The sequence below is a fragment of the Arachis stenosperma genome, chromosome 7 (assembly GCF_014773155.1).
Source record: "Arachis stenosperma cultivar V10309 chromosome 7, arast.V10309.gnm1.PFL2, whole genome shotgun sequence".
Taxonomy (NCBI): Eukaryota; Viridiplantae; Streptophyta; class Magnoliopsida; order Fabales; family Fabaceae; genus Arachis; species Arachis stenosperma.
In genome coordinates, this window is record NC_080383.1 from 63689225 (window position 1) to 63702643 (window position 13419).

Below are 13419 nucleotides of genomic sequence, written 5' to 3' on the forward strand. Positions count from 1 at the left end.
CGTTAGTGACAGACGCAAAAGAATCATTGGATTCTATTCCGGCTTGATTGAGAACGACAGATGGATAGCCGTGCCATGACAGGGTGCGTTGAACATTTCCACTGAGAGGATGGGAGGTAGCCTTGACAACGGTGAACCCTACATACAGCTTGGCATGGAAGGAGCCTTGCGTGTTTGATGAAGAAGACAGTAGAAAAGCAGAGATTCAAAGATGGAGCATCTCCAAAACCCAACCTGTCCCCATTACTGCAAAAAAGTACTTATTTCATGTTCTTTTACTTTTCACAATAAACCCTGATAATCTTTGATATCATGACTAAGATTTACAAGATAACCATAGCTTGCTTCAAGCCGACAATCTCCGTGGGATCGACCCTTACTCACGTAAGGTATTACTTGGACGACCCAGTGCACTTGCTGGTTAGTTGTGCGGGATTGCAAAAGTGTGATTGCAATTTCGTGCACCAAGTTTTTTGGCGCCGTTGCCGGGGATTGTTCGAGTTTGGACAACTGACGGCTTATCTTGTTACTTAGATTAGGACTGTTTTATTTTTGTTGGTTTAGAGTCTTTTAGTTGAGTCTAGTTTCATATTTTAAGTTTGGTATCAATTGCATGCTTTTGCTTTTCCTTTAATTTTCGAATTTGCATGTCCCTAATCCCTTTTTGATCCTTAAAAATTCTAAGTTTGGTGTCCTCTTTGTTTTTCCCTTAAAATTTCGAAAATTAGTGTCTGATTTCCTAAAAATTTTAAGTTTGGTGTCATTTTGTTGTTTTTCTCTCTCCTTATTTCAAAAATCAAATCTTTTTCAAAATCTTTTTAATTGACTAATTGATTCAGTTTTCAATTTGCTTTGATCTTATTTTCTTTTAGTTTTCGAAATTTGACTTTATTTTCCATTTATTTTATTTTATTATTTTCGGTCAAAAAAAAAAATATATATATATATATATATATATTTATCTACTTGCAATCCATATCATTTCCCTTTATCCATCATGGACCTAAGTGGAATTGAACAGTCCAGAAGGACTCTGGGGTCATACGCTAACCCCATTACAGCTGCATATGGGAGTAGCATCTGTACACCTCCCATCAAAGCGAGCAGCTTTGAGCTAAATCCTCAACTATTATCATAGTGCAGCAAAACTGCCAGTATTCTGGTCTTCCACAAAGAAAACCTACTGAGTTTCTGGCACAGTTCTTAAATTGCTGACACAGTACATGATAAAGAGGTGGATCAGGATGTCTACAGACTATTACTGTTTCCATTTGCTGTAAAAGATCAAGCTAAAAGGTGTGTTGAAAACCAACCTACAGCAAGCATAAAGACATGGAAACAGTTATCAGACAAATTCCTGAATCATTTATACCCTCCAAAGAGGATGACACAGCTAAGGTTGGACATCCAAGGCTTTAAACAAGAGGATAATGAATCCCTTTATAACGCCTGGGAGAGTATCGAGGTATGCTAAGAAATGCCCCTCTGAAATGTTTTCAGAGTGGGTACAGTTAGACATCTTCTACTATGGACTTACAGAAAAAGCTCAGATGTCTCTAGACCACTCAGCTGGTGGATCTATACACATGGAGAGACAATTGAAGAAGCTCAAGAGCTTATAGACACTGTTGCTAGAAACCAATATTTGTACTCTAGCAATGAGTTCTCTCCAAAAGAGGAAGTCATGGCAGTAGTCACTGATCCTAATCCTCAAGAACAGATGATTGAGCTTAATCAACAATTGCTCCTGATGACAGAACAGTTAGCAAAATTTAAAGAGATGCTCCATGAAACTAAAGTTGCTAACAAGAACATAGAACTGCAGTTGAATCGAGCAAAACAGCAGATATCTAAACAGATAACAGAAGAGTGTCAAGCAGTTCAACTGAGGAGTGGGAAGACACTGAACAACACCACTCAACAGAGCAAAAAGTCAAATAAGGAACAATTGACAGAGGATAACCAAGCCACTGCCCAAAATCCCTCTGAGGACAGTAAGAGCCCAGAGAGGAATACTTTTGGCATTCAAACGCCAGAAAGGGAAGGAAAGCTGGCGTTAAACGCCCATTCCTTGCCCAGCTCTGGCGTTCAAATGCCAGAAAAGGGGGAGAAGTTGGCGTTAAACGCCCAATCTTCACCCATTCCTGGCGTTCAGACGCCAAGGGAGGATCAGACACCTGAGAGTGCTGACAGTAATCCCTCTAAAAAGGATTCTTCAACCACTTCTGTAAGGAATAAGCCTGCAGCAACTAAGGCTGAAGAATATAAAGCCAAGATGCCTTATCCTCAGAAACTCCCCCAAGCGGAGCAGGATAAGCAATTTGCCCGCTTTGCAGATTATCTAAGGACTCTTGAAATAAAGATTCCGTTTGCAGAGGCACTTGAGCAAATACCTTCTTATGCTAAGTTCATGAAAGAGATCTTAAGTCATAAGAAGCATTGGAGAGAAACAAAAAAAGTACTTCTCACTGAAGAATGCAGTGCAGTCATTCTGAAAAGCTTACCAGAAAAGCTTCAAGATCCAGGAAGCTTTATGATACCATGCACATTAGAAGGTGCTTGCACCAAGACAGCCCTATGTGATCTTGGAGCAAGCATCAATCTAATACCTGCATCCACTATCAGAAAGCTTGGGTTGACTGGAGAAGTCAAACCAACCCGAATATGCCTCCAACTTGCTGATGGCTCCATTAAACATCCATCAGGCATAATAGAGGATATGATTGTCAAGGTTGGGCCATTCGCCTTTCCAACTGACTTTGTGGTGCTGGAAATGGAGGAGCACAAGAGTGCAACTCTCATTCTAGGAAGACCTTTTCTAGCAACTGGACGAACTCTCATTGATGTACAAAAAGGGGAAGTAACCCTGAGAGTCAATGAGGATGAGTTCAAGTTGAATGCTGTGAAAGCTATGCAACATCCAGACACACCAAATGACTGCATGGGCGCTGACATTATTGACTCTTTGGTGGAAGAGATCAATATGACTGAAAGCCTAGAATCAGAGCTTGAGGACATCTTCAAGGATGCTCAACCTGATCAAGAAGAACCAGAGAAAACAAAGGAATTTTCGAAAATTCTTCAAGAGGAGGATAAGCCTCCCAAACCTGAACTCAAACCACTACCACCATCCCTGAAGTATGCATTTCTGGGAGAGGTGACACTTTTCCAGTGATTATAAGCTCTGCCTTAAATCCACAGGAAGAGGAAGCACTGATTCAAGTGCTAAGGACACACAAGACAGCTCTTGGGTGGTCCATAAGTGATCTTAAGGGCATTAGCCCAGCTAGATGCATGCACAAGATCCTGTTGGAGGATAATGCCAAACCTGTGGTCCAACCAGAGGAGGCTAAATCCAGCCATGAAGGAGGTGGTGCAGAAAGAGGTCACTAAATTACTAGAGGCTGGGATTATTTATCCTATTTCTGATAGCCCCTGGGTGAGCCCTGTCCAAGTTGTCCCCAAGAAAGGAGGCATGACAGGTTCATAATGAGAAAATGAACTGGTTCCTACAAGAACAGTCACAGGGTGGCGTATGTGTATTGACTACAGAAGGCTCGATACAGCCACCAGAAAGGATCATTTTCCTTTACCATTCATAGACCAAATGCTAGAAAGACTAGCTGGTCATGATTATTACTGCTTTTTGGATGGCTATTCAGGTTACAACCAAATTGCAGTAGATCCTCAGGACCAAGAGAAAACAGCCTTTACTTGCCCTTCTGGCGTGTTTGCCTACAGGAGGATGCCTTTGGTCTGTGTAATGCTCCTGCAACCTTTCAGAGATGCATGTTATCCATCTTCTCTGATATGGTGGAGAAATTCCTGGAAGTCTTCATGGATGACTTCTCAGTATATGGAGACTCATTCAGCTCCTGTCTTGACCACCTAGCACTTGTCCTGAAAAGGTGCCAAGAGACTAACCTGGTTTAAACTGGGAGAAATGTCACTTTATGGTGACTGAAGGAATTGTCCTTGGGCACAAAATTTCAAGCAGGGAATAGAGGTGGATAAGGCAAAGGTAGAGGTAATTGAAAAATTACCACCACCTGCCAATGTTAAGGCAATCAGAAGCTTTCTGGGGCATGCAGGATTCTACAGAAGGTTCATAAAGGATTTTTTCGAAAATTGCAAAACCTTTGAGTAACCTGCTAGCTGCTGACACACCATTTGGTTTGACACACAGTGTCTGCAGGCATTTGAGACCCTGAAAGCCAAGCTGGTCACAGCACCAGTCATCTCTGCACCAGATTGGACATTACCATTTGAACTAATGTGTGATGCCAGTGACCATGCCATTGGTGCAGTGTTGGGACAGAGGCATAACAAGCTTCTGCACGTCATTTATTATGCCAGCCGTGTTCTAAATGATGCACAGAAGAATACACAACCACAGAAAAAGAGTTACTTGCAGTGGTCTATGCCATTGACAAATTTAGATCCTATCTAGTGGGATCCAAAGTGATTGTGTACACTGACCATGCTGCTCTTAAATACTTACTCACAAAGCAGGATTCAAAACCCAGGCTTATAAGATGGGTGTTGCTTCTGCAAGAGTTTGATATAAAAATAAGAGACAGAAAAGGGACAGAGAACCAGGTAGCTGATCATCTGTCCCGAATAGAACCAGTAGCTGGGGCGTCCCTCCCTTCTACTGAGATTTCTGAGACTTTCCCAGATGAGCAACTCTTTGCCATCCAGGAAGCTCCATGGTTTGCAGATATTGCAAATTATAAAGCTGTGAGGTTCATACCACAGGAGTACAGCAGAGTGTAAAGAAAGAAATTAATTTCAGATGCCAAGTACTACCTATGGGATGAGCCGTATCTCTTTAAGAGATGTGCAGACGGAATGATCCGCAGATGTGTACCCAGAGAAGAAGCACAAAGGATCCTATGGCACTGCCATGGATCACAGTATAGAGGACATTTTGGAAGTGAGCGAACAGCCACTAAAGTCCTCCAATGTGGCTTCTACTGGCATACTCTCTATAAAGATGCCCGAGAGTTTGTGCGTAACTGTGACAGTTGCCAAAGAGCTGGTAACTTGCCTCACGGATATGCCATGCCTCAACAAGGGATATTAGAGATAGAATTGTTTGATGTATGGGGAATTGACTTCATGGTCCATTCCCACCATCATACTCAAACACTTACATTCTGGTAGCATGGACTATGTATCTAAGTGGGTAGAAGCAATTGCTACACCCACTAATGATACCAAGACCGTGCTGAAATTCCTCCAGAAACACATCTTCAGCAGGTTTGGTGTTCCTAGAGTACTAATTAGTGATGGGGGCACTCATTTCTGCAATAGACAGCTATACTCTGCTATGGTCAGATATGGAATTAGCCACAAAGTGGCAACTCCGTATCATCCATAGACAAATGGGCAAGCTGAAGTCTCTAACAGAGAGCTAAAAAGAATCCTAGAACGGACTGTGATGGCCCGAAGAAAGGATTGGGCAAAGAGTTTGGATGATGCTCTGTGGGCATACAGAACAGCATTCAAGACTCCTATAGGAACCTCTCCATACCAACTGGTGTATGGGAAGGCCTGTCATCTGCCCGTGGAACTGGAACAAAGCCTACTGGGCAACCAGATTCCTAAACATGGATGCTCAGTTAGCTGGTGAAAAAAGATTGCTCCAGCTAAATGAGCTAGAGGAGTTCAGACTCAATGCCTTTGAAAATGCAAAGATTATAAGGAAAAGGCAAAGAAGTGGCATGACAAGAAGTTGTCATCCAGAGTCTTTGAGCCAGGACAAAAAGTTCTGCTCTTCAACTCTAAGCTCAGATTGTTTCCAGGAAAACTTAAATCCCGGTGGAGGGGTCCGTATGTGATTACAGGAGTATCACCATATGGATATGTTGAGCTTCAGGATATTGATTCTGACAAAAAGTTCATTGTTAATGGACAGAGAATCAAGCATTATCTTGAAAGCAATTTTGAGCAGGAATGCTCAAAACTGAGACTTGAGTGATTCTCAGTAAGGGTCCAGCTAAAGACAGTAAAGAAGCGCTTGCTGGGAGGCAACCCAGTCATTAGCAGGTTATATGTTTTATTTCTACAGAGGCAATTATCAAAATTGAAGGAATTCACAGAGTTACAAAAGGATTCAGCGCAAAAAAGTAGAGAAAAAGAGCTTACTGGCGAAAAAACGCCAGTAAGGGGCATTTTGGGCGTTAAACGCCAGTAAGGGTGCCATATTGGGCGTTAAACGCCAGAATGGGCACCATTCTGGGCGTTTAACGCCAGGTGTGCAGCATCCTGGGCGTTTAGCAAAACGCCCAGTGACAAAGGGGATTCTGGCGTTTAACGCCAGCCAGGGTACCTGGCTGGGCGTTAAACGCCCACAATGGGCAACAAATGGGCGTTAAACGCCAGAATGGATGCCATTCTGGGCGTTTAACGCCAGAAAGGTGGGGGACCAAGATTTTGTTTTCCAATCAAATCTTTTTCAAACTTTCCTTTTCTTACTCATACATTTCCACATAAACACACTTCAACCTTTTATCATTCACTTTCAAATCTTCAAAAATCAAAACCATTCTTCAAATCTCTCTCAAATCAATCCCAAATCTTGTTCAAAAACTCACCCTTCTCTCAAATTCTCTCCATATCTTCTCAAATCTCTTTTCAATTTTTTCGAAATCTCCTTCCCCCCTTATATAAACATGTTCGGCCTCCTCATTCCCCCACACCATTCGAATTTGCTCTTCTCCTCTCTCTCTTCTTTCCTTTCTTTTGCTTGAGGACAAGCAAACCTCTAAGTTTGGTGTGCTTTTCCATGATCACTAAGCCAAGATTCATCAAGATCATGGCTCCTAAGGGAAAACAAACAATTTAAGAGGAAAGAAAGAGAATAATCCAAAGAATCTTTGGAATCAAGAGAAGTTCTTAACCAAAGAACATGAAGACCATTATCAAAATAATGGGTCTGAGGTCAGTGATCCCGGAAGTTAAATTTGATCTGAAAGAAGATGAATATCCGGGGATCCAAGAAAAAATTCGAAACAGAGGATGGAAAGTTCTAACCAATCCTGAGATAAAGGTTGGAAGGAATATGGTTCAGGAATTCTACTCAAATCTGTGGCTAACAGATAAGCAGAGAATGACTGGAACCGCTTACCATACTTACAGAACCATGGTCAGAGGGAAAGTTATGTACTTCCATCTGGACAAAATAAGAGAAATCTTCAAATTGCCTCAACTGCAAGATGATCCTGAATCCTTTAATAGGAGAATGGTGAGAACAGATAAAGGGTTGGATCAAGTTCTAGAGGACATATGCCTCCCTGGAACTAAGTGGATAACCAATTCAAAGGGTGTCCCAAACCAACTCAAGAGGGGAGACCTCAAACCAATTGCAAGAGGTTGGCTAGACTTTATTGGGCGTTCCATACTGCCCACTAGCAACCGTTCTGAGGTCACTATCAAGAGAGCAGTGATGATTCATTGCATTATGCTTGGAAAAGAAGTGGAGGTTTATCATGTGATTGCTTGTGAGATCTACACAATTGCAAATAAGAATTCCACTGAAGCCAAATTGGCTTACCCAAGCTTGATCTCCTTGCTCTGTAAAGAGGCTGGGGTAAAGATGGGAGTAGATGAATTCATACCCATTGAACATCCAATCACCAAGAAGTCAATGGAAGGACAAATACAAGACAACTCTATCAAAAGGAGGGCGCAGGAGTTCCTCTCTGAATTTCCTGAAATTGGCTACTGGGCCAGCCTAGAAGCATCTATCACCAAGTTGCAGGAGACTATGGAGCAACTTAAGGAAGAACAGCAGAATCAGAACTGCATGCTCTGCTAATTGCTGAAGGAACAAGAGAAGCAGGGGCGTGAACTTCAAGAACTGAAACGCCAAAAGTTCTCCCCTCAATTTGAGGGAGCATCCACTTCTCAAAATCAAGGTTGTTGAGTCCTAACTCTGTGAAAAACCTCTATCATTAGGAGCCTATTTAAATTTTTGTTTTCTATTTTTAGTCTCATCTTATATCTATTTTTGAGTCTTGTTCTTAATTCATAATTAATAAAATTTAAAATTCATGTCTTAAAGCTATGAATGTCCTATGAATCCATCACCTCTCTTAAATGAAAAATGCTTTAATCACAAAAGAACAAGAAGTACAGGATTTCGAATTTATCCTTGAAACTAGTTGAATTAGTTTGATGTGGTGACAATACTTTTTGTTTTCTGAATGAATGCTTGAACAGTGCATAGGTCTTCTGAATTTGTTGTTTTGAGAATGCTAAAATTGTTGGTTCTTGAAAGAATGAGGGAAAAGGAGAACTGTTATTGAGGATCTGAAAAATCATCAGATTGATTCTTGAAGCAAGAAAAAGCAGTGAATACAAAAAAAAATTTTCAAAAAAAAAAGAGCAAAAAAAAAGAAAAAGAAAAAGAAAGAAAAAGAAAGAAATAAAGTTGTGAACCAAGGCAAAGAGAGTGTGCTTAAGAACCCTGGACACCTTTAATTGGGGACTCTAGCAAAGCTGAGTCACAATCTGAAAAGATTCACCCAATTATGTGTCTGTGGCATGTATGTATCCGGTGGTAATACTGGAAGACAGAGTGCTTTGGGCCACAGCCAAGACTCATAAAGTAGCTATGTTCAAGAATCATCATGCTTCACTAGGAGAAACAATAACACTATCTGAATTCTGAGTTCTTATAGATGCCAATCATTCTGAACTTTAAAGAAGAAAGTGAGATGCCAAAACTGTTCGGAAGCAAAAAGGTACTAGTCCCGCTCATCTAGTTGGAGCTAAGTTTCTGTGATATTTTGGAGTCTATAGTATATTCTCTTCTTTTTATCCTACTTTGATTTTCAGTTGCTTGGGGACAAGCAACAATTTAAGTTTGGTGTTGTGATGAGCGGATAATTTATACGCTTTTTGGCATTATTTTTAGTGTGTTTTTAGTATGATCTAGTTAGTTTTTAGTATATTTTTATTAGTTTTTAGTTAAAATTCACCTTTCTGGACTTTACTATGAGTTTGTGTGTTTTTTTGTGATTTCAGGTATTTTCTGGCTGAAATTAAGGGTCCTGAGCAAAAATCTGATTCAGAGACTGAAAAGGACTGCAGATGCTGTTGGATTCTGACCTCCCTGCACTCGAAGTGGATTTTCTGGAGCTACAGAAGCCCAATTGACGCGCTCTTAACGGCGTTGGAAAGTAGACATCCTGGGCTTTCCAGCAATGTATAACAGTCTATACTTTGCCCGAGATTTGATGGCCCAAACCGGCGTTGCAAATCAGCCTCAGAATTTCCAGCGTTTAACGCTGGAACTGGCATAAAAATTGGAGTTAAACGCCCAAACTGGCATGAAAGCTGGCGTTTAACTCCAGAAAAGGTCTCTACACATGAAAGCTTCAATGCTCAGCCCAAGCACGCACTAAGTGGACCCAGAAGTGGATTTTTACGTCATTTACTCATTTCTGTATACCCTAGGTTACTAGTTCACTATTAATAGGATCTTTTGACATTGTATCTGTACCTCATGACACTTTACACGTTTCTTTGTGTACTTCTTACAGCATGAGTCTCTAAACCCCATGGTTGGGGGTGAGGAGCTCTGCTGTGTCTTGATGGATTAATGCAATTACTACTGTTTCTTATTCAATCATGCTTGCTTCCGTTCTAAGATATCACTTGTTCTTAACCCGGATGAATATGATGACCCGTGACACTCATCATATTCTCAACTATGAACGCGTGCCTGACAACCACCTCCGTTCTACTTTAGATTGAGTAGATATCTCTTGGATTCTTTAATCAGAATCTTCGTGGTATAAGCTAGAATTGATGGCGGCATTCAAGAGAATCCGGAAGGTCTAAACCTTGTCTGTGGTATTCTGAGTAGGATTCAATGATTGAATGACTGTGACGAGCTTCAAACTCCTGAGGGCGGGGCGTTAGTGACAGACGCAAAAGAATCATTGGATTCTATTCCGGCCTGATTGAGAACCGACAGATGGATAGCCGTGCCGTGACAGGGTGCGTTGAACATTTCCACTGAGAGGATGGGAGGTAGCCATTGATAACGGTGAAACCCTACATACAGCTTGCCATGGAAGGAGCCTTGCGTGCTTGATGAAGAAGACAGTAGGAAAGTAGAGATTCAGAAGATGGAGCATCTCCAAAACCTCAACCTGTTCCCCATTACTGCAAAACAAGTACTTATTTCATGTTCTTTTACTTTTCACAATCAACCCTGATAATCTTTGATATCCTGACTAAGATTTACAAGATAACCATAGCTTGCTTCAAGCTGACAATCTCCGTGGGATCGACCCTTACTCACGTAAGGTATTACTTGGACGACCCAGTGCACTTGCTGGTTAGTTGTGCGGGATTGCAAAAGTGTGATTGCAATTTCGTGCACCAATGACAAACGCAAAAGAATCAATGGATTCTATCCGGCATGATCGAGAACTGACAGATGATTAACCGTGCTGTGACAGAGCATTTGGACCTTTTCACTGAGAGGATGGGATGTAGCCATTGATAACGGTGATGCCCTACATACAGCTTGCCATGGAAAGGAGTAGGAAGGATTGGATGAAGGTAATAGGAAAGTAGAGATTCAGAATAAACACAGCATCTTCATACGCCTATCTGAAATTCCCATCAATGATTTACATAAGTATTTCTATCTTTATTTTCTGTTTATTTATTATTATTATTCGAAAACTCCATAACCATATTATCCGCCTAACTGAGAATTTCAAGATGACCATAGCTTGCTTCATACCAACAATCTCCGTGGGATCGACCCTTACTCACGTAAAGTTATTACTTGGACGACCCAGTGCACTTGCTGGTTAGTTGTGCGAGTTTGTGAAGAAAGTGCTGAGTTATAAACGCGCATACCAAGTTGAATGCCATTATTAGAGATCATAATTTCGTGCACCAATTCCTGAACACAACTTTTCTTTTCTTTGGTGTTTTGCACCTTGAGCTTAGCCGTGACTCTAAGTGTTTTGTCTTCAAGCTTAACTCAAATAAAAAACACCACAAGCAATCAACTAGGGAACTCTTTGGGTTCAAATTTATCTTGCTTTTCTCCTAAATAGTGGTGCTCAGAGCCTTGGGCATACTCTGTAACAGCAATGGGTCACGACTTTAAGTGTTCGGTCTCGAGGGTTACTTGACACCATCACACCACAAGCATATATGGTTAGGGAAAACCACTCTTCTGAGCCTTAGATCAATTTTTGACCCTCTTAACCACTGATACTCAAAGCGTTGGACCTTTTTCTTTTGATTTTTCTTTTCTTTTCAATTCTTTTTGCTGTTTTTTTTGCTTCAAGAATCAATCTTTTCTTATTTCAGAGAATCGATAATATTTCTCTAGGTTCCTGTTCCTCAAGAACCAATATACTCAACTCCAATATCAAATGTGCACAGGTCGGATTATACATTCAGAATTAAAGATAATGCCACCTCATCAAAGCAACTAAAACACGCATAATACAATGTATTTTACTACTTCTTTTTCAATAGATTTTTCTTTTTAAGCTTGATACATAATACATAAGACATCTTGAAAATTTTTCAAAAATAAACTACTAAACTAGAAAGCAAAGAAATCTTAAGAGTGACCATGCAAACTCAGACTAGAAAATAGAACATAGAATAAAATACTCAAAACAGACATAAGATAAAGGAAAGGGAGAATGAAACTCAACCACCTTAGTGATGGTGGTTGCTGCTCCCTCCAAAGAATCCTCTGGAGCATTAAAGCTTTTCAATGTCATGCCCCCTGCCTCCTCTGCTCCTCCATCAGATGATGGAGGAAAGCAGACTGATCCTGATGTTCCAACCTCAGCTGATCAACTGATAACGTCATCCCCCTAAAGATGTGATCAACTAATCCCAGTAGTCATAGGAAGGGAAGTACATCCCTTGAGGCATCTCCGGAATCTCCTGTGGAGGCGATGGAACTGACTCCCGCTACGGTCCTTGCACGGGCTCCCTAGCGTGCTCTATACCCTTCTTTGTGATCGGTCTCTCCTTGCGGATCAGAGTATCTCCCTCAATGTGAGCTCCAGTTGCTGCACATAAGCGGTGAATAAGATGAGGGAATTCCAACCTCGTAGTGGTGGAGGACTTGTCAGCTACTCTATAAAACTCCTGAGGGATCACCTCATGCACCTCCCCCTCATTGTCGAGCATAATACAATGAATCATCACTGCTCGCATCCTCTAGCTACCGGCCTAAGGTCATGCCTACCGAACTGATAAGGCCAACCTTGAGCATCCATCCTCCACCGAGCTCTAGGTACACAAATATCAGCAAGGACTTGATCCAACTGCTGGTCATTGTTGACCCTGCGAGTTTATGAATGAGGGTCCTCTTGTGGCTTTGGCAACTGTAGCGCCACCCTCACACTTTTCAGGTTGAAATCCATGATGTGTCCTTTGACCATGGTACACCATTTCTTCGGTTCCGGGTTCATGCTTCTATCATGATTGCTTGTCACCTAAGCATTGGCGTAGAACTCTCGCACCATCAACACTCCAACCTCGGTCACAGGGTTGACCAGATCTTTCCAACCCCGTCTTAGAATCTGATATATGATCACCGGGTACTCATCATCCTTCAGCTTGAAGGGGACCTCAGAAATCACCTTCTTCTTCCTCACCACATCATAAAAATGGCCTTGATGGGTCTTGGAAAAGAATATTGAGAAATCCCATGGCTCAGAAGTGCGGGCTTTCTCTTTTCTTTTCCTTGAGGATTCTCCAATCTTAGGTGCCATGGAGGAAAGAGTGACGAAGCAAAAAGCGGAGCGCCCAACACTAAACTTAAATGTTTTGTTCATCTTAGAGCAAAAGAAAAATATAAAATAAGAAAAAGAAAACAGAATAATGAGATAGAGGAGGTTAGGGAGGGCTTCGGCCTTTGGGTGGAAAAAGGGAAAGATGAAGAAGGTGAAGTGTGTATAGTGAGATGTAAGTAAGACGGGAAGAGTAGTGTGAGGTGTGGTAAAAGTGGAAGAAGTGAGGGGTATTTATAGGTGGGGGATGAGTGGTTTCGGTCATGGGATGGGAATGGAGGGAAAATTGAATTTGAATGTCGGTTGTTGGGAAGGAAGATTGATTGAGTGGAGTGAAAGGTGGGTTGAGAGAATCAAGGGAAGTAATGAGTGATGGGATGGATGAATGTGGATGAAAAAGTGGGTAAAAGAGGAAAGAGAATGGATAAGAATGAGTGGTGAAGTGGTTGTGGTTGGGGTTTATCCATTGGTTAAAGAAGCTTATTGAAATTCAAAATCTGCACCACTCCTTCCTCTCTGGGCGCTAAACGCCGAGCTGGCGTTTAGTGCCACCAGGGGGTATCCCATTTTTTTTTACTCCTGGCGTTTAACATCAGGAGTGGGCATGAAACGCCTTAGGAGG